Genomic DNA, 8,185 nt, shown 5'->3' on the forward strand with positions numbered 1-8,185 from the left:
TCCATAATTATCTATATTTCTCATGGGTAAATATACAATTATGTTTTTCTAAGGGTAAATATGCAATTATTGAATTTTTGAGGGGGTTATAACTAATTTTCCCCTTATTAGTATTATTATTAATTTATTTATTTATTAATATTATTAATATTTATTATTTATTATTATTGTTCTTGATTTTATTTTTCTTATTATTATTATAATTATTATTTTTTATTTTTTATTATTATCATTATCATTTTTATTGGCTTCAAGAAGCAAAGCAGGTGTAGGCGATTGGACCTTAACAATCAGGATGTGAACAAGGTATGCTGCAGGTTCAGTAATCTCATTTGGTAATTTTTTGCCAACAAGGGTGTTGGGTCCTATGGATCTGTTCCAGTAACCTTTGTCGGTGGAAAATAATTCTCTGGTGAAGATACAGGAATTTCGGTAGCACTTCTTGTGTAGAAAATTCACCACTCGTACTTGTATTTGCCTTTTTATTGGCCAGAGCTGCCTCTCCAAGACCGAGCTATTCGTTTGAACCTGTTGCCTAAAGGAGGAAAAGGACCAAAAGAAAGAGGGGGGAACGAGGTCCATTTGTTCCCAATGAGCATCAAATTGTTGGGGCGGTGATCGTGAGTTGCGACTTTGTCTCATTGTATCCTGGGTGTTGCGAACGTCTATAAGAGCTCGCAATTCACGAAACTCGATCAGTACCTGCTACAATAATCGATGCATGTCATCAGCATCATACGGTACATTGTATGAGCTAGCAACATATGACTGACGACGCACAATTTTCTCGATGTTGAATGGGGGGAATGCTCCCGACCTCGCTTCCTTGCCAGCTGCTAGGATGGTTTGACAACATCCTTTCTTGCAACACTATTTTTTTCAACTAGCTTGCTAGGCCGTGGACTCCCACGGGGTCATTTTTTGTGTCGGCCCTTTCGAAGAACCTCTCAGAAGATTGTTTCTGGGTGTCACGCTTGACACAGCCAAGTAACACATTCTCTTCATCATTGCTTGGGACAAGTCTGAAGAACTGCAAAGCAAACATGCATAAATTTGTAGGTTGTCAGGATAGTCCTACACAACTAGTCTAAACCTTAATACTTCTACACATGAATTGTATAATATACACAGGAATGAATAAATTATATAGAAATACAAAATAATGCATACGAAGGATAGATAATACACACAAAGGCTAAATAAAAAAATTACTTACATGTTTTCCTTTAAGTGATTTCAGTAAGGGGTCGATGGACACCGCCTTGATGAAATTGCTTTCCCCGTAGCTCATTATCTGGAGTGTCCATCTAAGGCGTTGTTTCTTTACACTGCCTGTCACCTCTTAAACCAGATGATCAGGGCTATGACGCACCTTCTCAAGTAGCCTACCGTGGTGTAATTTCCTTTACACCAATGATGGACATGGGTTACCATTGATGGTACATCGGCCATCAACCATTTGTGAATGTCATACACCCCAAGCGTCAAGACCAAGCGAGGCTAGATCGTCAACATACCTTGTTTCTAATGTTGCCACATTTAGTGATGGATTTAGGAAGAAGACTGTCATCACAAATGCCTCCTCCTCATCGTCTTTGCTACGAATAAGATTGAATAAGTTTACCTTGATCGCATCACGATGCTAGTTATGCATTTTATTCAAGAATATTTGTTCAAACACAAATTGGTCTCTCTCGTTCTTGAAGGATACAATGTCTCCATCGCAAAGGACACCTAAAACAAGCTCAACGTCTTCTGTCCTGAATGGAAGCATGCTTTCCCCTTATCCTAAACCTTTGGTTACGATCATCGTAGACCTACCCAGTGTGTCAAGCACCCCTCTCTCTTGAATTAAGGGTCGACATCCATCATATCGGCAAAAGGCGTTCCGTGGAGGATCTCCCAATGGCACCTATTCATCTCTTTCTTCAACTCTGTGTGCATTTCCATGATCTAGGCCAGGTAACACCTTACATCCACTAGCGTGGTGACCATCTGTTGTTGTTATAAAATAGAGCACATAGTCAGTTATTGACGAAACAATCAAAACCATAGTATATATAGAAACAAACAAACAATACACAAAATGAGAAACAACAACGACAAAATTGAGGGGTTATTTCACTCATGGCCACAAATGTTTGCACTTTATAACGCTATGGCCACAAAATATTTTTTTATAACACAAAGGCAACTTGACTTTTCTCCGGTTGTACATGTGCCATCATGGCCTATTTTAAGGCTATTTTTGGCAAGTGGGATGATGCGGCGCTAAAGTGGTGCTGAAGTGGCATTGACATGGCACCAAAAACTGCCTTAAAATAGGACATTATGGCCTCATGTGCAACTAGAGAAAATCTAATTAGCCTTTGTGTTACAAAATTTTTTTTTTATTGCCACAACGTTATAAAGTGCAAACATTTGTGACATGAGTGAAATGAACCCCAAACTTTACCAAATACATAGTAGAGAAAAACAAATTTTATATAGAAACTGCCTAACACTACATCGGAAATAAACAACTACCCTATAAAGATTAAAGCATGAGAAACAATTCAAGCAATAGAGAATCGCTGTCCAGGCATGCCATCTCACCTTTCGACTAACTTCTTCCTTGAAAGGATGTCACCATTAAACATAGCTCGGAATACTTTGAATGAGAAACCAATTCCATGAACAACTTGAAGATGGACTTTCACAAGGAAGATGATTGTGGGAAAGGTTCTCTCCACCGGCTTCAAAGCAATAAGAAGAAAGCAAAATGGTGCGGCTTAAGCGAGGCAAGGTTTCTATTCGTAAATCCCAACGCTTTGACATGCCAATCGTCTGACTTCTCCATGAGTAGTTACCGAGGGGTGGAGGGTTTTCCTGTAAATTCTTGGAAATAATTTGATTGTGGGATAAGAAGAAGGGCAAACTGGTAAGTTCCTATGCCACTTAACAACGTCTTCTCCTCTGTCACTGTCATCAAGGCTGAAAAAGAAATTGGTTAAAAAGGATAGACTTTTTATGGAATAGGCAAATTATGAGGGATTTATTGGAGATACGCAAACTTTGGAGGGGTTAATAATTAATTCCTAGTTACTATTATTATTATTATTGTTATTATTTATTAATTAATTAATTTATTATTGTTGGTGATGTTGTCAGCTCTGTCTCTTGTTTTCCCGCCATTTCCTCCTCTTGTTATACCGTACCATAGGCCAACGTTAACTTACACCAGCATCAACGATCGGATATCTCCTCTGTAAAACTACCACTCTCTCTTCTTGTTGCACTCCCCTGGTATCATCAATGGTGGTGACCCCATCCAAATCCAAGGCCAAGCCCTCACCTCTCGCACCTCAGACACTGTCCTCCGGCCCTCGTCGCTTCTTTCATCTCTCCTCCATTCCTAGCACTTTAGTCCACTACTATGATCCATCCTCTCCCAACAAATTGGCCAAGAAATCCAAGAGATCACTCCTCAAGGCTCTTGCTTTTTGCCCCATTACCCCCAATTCTCTGGAATCGAAGAGACGGACGAGATCGGGCCCTGATTCAAATCCATCGAAGAGAAAAATCTATTTCAAGAGAGTTGTGTTTGATGGCAAGGAGTTTGAAATTGGGGATGATGTTTATGCAAGGAGGAGGAAGGATGTGGAGTCTGATGGTGATGAACCGGAGGTGGAGGAGTGTCATATTTGTATCGAGGTTGGGAGTTCGATAGTGGAGTGTGATGATTGTTTAGGGGGGTTTCACTGGGGTGTTTGAAGCCACCTTTGGAAAAAAGTGCCTAAGGGGAACTGGATTTGTGGGTATTGTGAGGCGAGGAAGATGGGTAAGATGGTTGAGTTGCTGAAGCCTCCGGCATGGAAGAAAATTCAGAGGATTGCGAGGAGAAGCTGCTCTCTAGTGACCAGTGGGATACACGGATTGAATGGGAAATAAACTAGAATTTTATCTTTTAAGTTGCTAGATGAACAAGTTGATTAAGAAATAGGATTTATAAGGGAGATTTGATTTTAATCATTTAAGTCATTAATTTGTTGTTTATCTGCATAATTAGAAGCTTTTAGTATGATAATCGGGATAGACACTCCTTGTCATGCCGCGACCAATGGGCCCACAGGACGCGACAACTACTACGATAATCCTGAGGAGGGACACTCTGCCACTTAACCCTTGGGGTGCTGCAAGGCTAACCAACAATCTGGAAACAACAATATTTATACTAATGCACAACGGAAGTAGTGACACGTCCGAATTGCACGTGTGTATTGCAAATGCGCGGGTGTTGAAGTAATAAAATACTTGGTGAGATGGGTAGTCAAATCCATAGGGAACGAAAGTATTAGTAATAACCACTCCTCAATTATCTATTCAGAATCAAGATTGTGATGAAATAAACTTAATTGCAAGAATAAGAAAATCACAAGCAGGCAAAGGGAAAGTAGAAAACAAGGAAGATCTCAATTAATAAAGATAAGGTACTCGGGCAATGCTCCCCCTAGGATCTAAACATGAAGTGCAAGACTTACTAAATGCTCCTAAACCGAGTTGGATGAGTCGAGGTAATCCAAGAACAATCAATCTTTGCCTCCAGGCCACCGATATTAGTCCCCTATGAGGTCCCGATGGAGAAATCGCTCAATCTCGACACCCCACACCACATATGACCATAATAAGCTCTAGGGATACCTAGGAGTGCAACCGAATCCTAAATATAGACCTAACCATACTTATAAGCGAAAGATTTCTAACCCCTACAAGGTCCCGGCATAAAAATTTCTCAATCTCATGCCTTACACCAAATATGGTTGCATAACTCTTAGAGAATACAGAGATAGGAAGCACTCGTCGGAAGGAAAAAGGATACACTCCACTATCTCATGACTCACCTGCTCAAGCCTCTTTAATCTTAAAGTTCTAAACCTAATGGAAACCTCTCTCTCTCACCAAGGCAATAAATCATGCATTACCAATCAATCACAATGATCAATACGATATGCAAGCAATGAGAAAATAAAACTCAAATAAACTTGGAATTAATAGAAAACAAAAAGCAAGTCAATACAAAATATAAGATCCTAGGGTTCACATGCCAAAATACATACTAGGGTTTAGCCCTCCATGGGGTGAGTTACAAAGCAAAAAATAATGCAATAGAAAGCAATGTAAACCATAGAGAAAAATCCCCTCAAATTCGTGATGATGGCCTTGATGGCTTGCTCAACGTCTTGAAGGGTCCTTCTCCGAAATTAGGTTGGCAAAGGCCCCCTCGATGTTATGACTGAGGAAAGATCTATCAAAGTTGGTGAAGAAAGCCCCCCCAAATTCCCCAAAGACCTCCTCTTGAAACCCTAGCCGCTTTGCCCTTCGAACTCTAGCAAAAAACCCCTAAATAATAGAGCAAAATGGCTATTTATAGGCCTAAACCGCGACTGTCACGTGTCTCCACAAGCCCGGGTGAGATTTCATGCGCCTGCATAAGCTGTGGAAAATCCCACGTGACCACGTGGAATTTTCTCGCGGTCGTGTGAACAATGTTTTTGTTACAGTGCTGCTACAGTACTTTCATAAACGCAACTCACATACTCTTCTCTTGAGGCCACATGGTTGGGCATACGTCCACGTGGTAGGTTATAAGACTTTTTTTTGTCGAATCATCATTTGGAAGCTCTTGCATTCTTCACATAGAGTAGGGACATAGAGATGTTACTGCCTTTGTGCCCTTCCAACTAATAAATTGGCTTGAATCCTCTTGTAGGTTGGCACACACCTCCATGTACATGAGCTCCTCTTGTGTCTTGATCCTTAGGTTGCATAAGAACTCTCAAAATGTGTCTTTATATCCTATCTTTACTTCTTTTTCTTCCTTCAAGGCATTCACAACCAAATTACACAAAAGAATACCAAATATACTATGTGAGACATAAACCATTGTAAAAATGATGCTCAAAGCATATAAAACATATAGAGAAATATGTCTACTCAAGCACTTATCAAGTAGCAACAACAACAATAACCACAATAGTAAACAAAATTAGAGGGGTTCACAAATACACAGGGAAGTAACAATAATAATAGCACACTGCTGACACACCAAGGGTTTAAGAGTTGTTTAGATATAAAACTATGCAACAAGGTTTACTACAAACTAGTGGAACCATAAGTCAAACAATATGTCCATGACAAAAAATAAACATACGTGAACTGAAAAAATACACAGAAGATAGAACAATAGTAAATGGTCAGCATACTGCGACATTGCCGCACCTACTACCTGCAGAAGGCTGGAAAGAGGAAAGGGGGGTGAACAAATAATGTTACTCAGTGAGGGGAGGTTAGCACAACTCTAATAGAAATATACCGCAATAATGACATAAATTACCAAATATGATACCTTACCAATAAAATAACTAGTTTAGTACATGAATGCATATAATAGCAAACTTTAATACAAAATAGCAAGAAAGATAGAATAAGAAGACATTCTACCTCGATTAGGGTTTTAGAATATCAAATTGTGAAAATACTGAATATAGAGTTCCAAATTATAGAAATAAGTTAATCATGAAGCAAAGCTTCCACAATAAACATGTAAATAAAAAATAGTTCCAATTATAAGTATAACAAAGTAAATAATATGAGTTTCACAATAAGAAAACATAATATTAGTGTCAAATCAAATTTATGGGAGACTGCTCTCCTTAGAACGGCAGCTGGGCTTCTGCCGTTCACCACAAATTCAAGATGAGATTAGAAAAGAAACAATGGGAATAAATCTCAATCCAGAATAAAGCAACCCCCAACACTCACCTAGTATAAATTGGTCTAGAAATTTCCTTAAGCCTTCATCGTGGCCACAGCTAGGTTAAGAACCATCAAAGTACTCATGCACTTGATGATAACCCATCGGTTTACCGCATGGTGACAATGGCTAACCGATATATATCTAGTCAGGACTCTACACTGCCACTTGAACTGGCCTTCGTAGTAATCAGCCAGTCTACCACGCCACCTCAAAAGGCTAGCTGTGGAGACCGCCTACTATAGTAGGGTATCACAATACAAACTCAACAATAAGCACAACTCCACACGGAGTACAATAGGCAACACAATAACCCACAACAACAATACCTCAGCCATTTCCATAAAAAAATGATAAAAACACAAGCAAAACTCAAGCTTTTAATACCAAATCAATTTACATAATCTAACACAAGAAACAACACGGAAATTCTTTCCTTTGACCGCAAATTGCATAAAAGAAGCACCAAGCAATAAACTCCTTCCAGGGTTAAAACTTCTCAAAGCAATCATAAAAATCCACAAAAACTCATTAAGAAAGATTATATAAACATATAAATATGGGTAATCTTCTAATAGAGTCATGCTTAATAGTCTCACTCACTAAATTGAGGATTCCTCTTCCTCGCAAACTAAGTCTCGGCTAACTCTTTGCCTCGAGCCAACACTTCACTTCTTAGCCAATCACAACAAACAACATCAAAGATTAGGACAAAAATCCAAACAAAAAAACCCTAGGTTCCTTCTACCAAACAACCCTAAATCGATCCTAGGGTTGGCTCAAAGCTAGGTCTAAATGTTACCAAGGAAGTCCTAAGGGTTAGAGCTTCATTTTAATCCAAAGAAATCGATGAAACAAGTAAAGCTTATCGGTGCTACAGTAACCAAAAAATTGCTACAATAAAACTTGCCCTAAAACAATGGTTTTCTCCTGATTTACAACACCTAAACAAGAAATATCTTTACAAAAATTTACACAAATGAATAACAAAGACCTTGGCTTTGATTTGAGCCTAAAATCAACCCAAACTAAGATGTATTTCTAGGTTTTTGAAAATTTTCAAAAATGAAGAATTACGAGAGAAATTTGAAAAAAAAAACCTTGGATAGAAGCTCCTACTGAGCTCAAGAGTATGAGAGGAAAAGAGTGGAAGCTTTAATTCATCGGAAAGGTCGTTGAAAAAATTTTCCTAACTTTGAGGTGCTCGGCCAAATGAGAAAGAATTGAGAAGAAGAAAGAAAGAAGAAGAAGGAAAGAAGAATGTAGAAATTTCTGGATGTTATAGTACCTGGCTGGCACAATAACAGGCTACTACACCTAAGTATCGGGCGACTAAAGTACAGACTGAAAATAGTAAAGGGTCGCTACAGTAATAGACTGATAAACAGTATT

The sequence above is a fragment of the Dioscorea cayenensis genome, chromosome 15 (genome assembly GCF_009730915.1).
Source record: "Dioscorea cayenensis subsp. rotundata cultivar TDr96_F1 chromosome 15, TDr96_F1_v2_PseudoChromosome.rev07_lg8_w22 25.fasta, whole genome shotgun sequence".
NCBI lineage: Eukaryota > Viridiplantae > Streptophyta > Magnoliopsida > Dioscoreales > Dioscoreaceae > Dioscorea > Dioscorea cayenensis.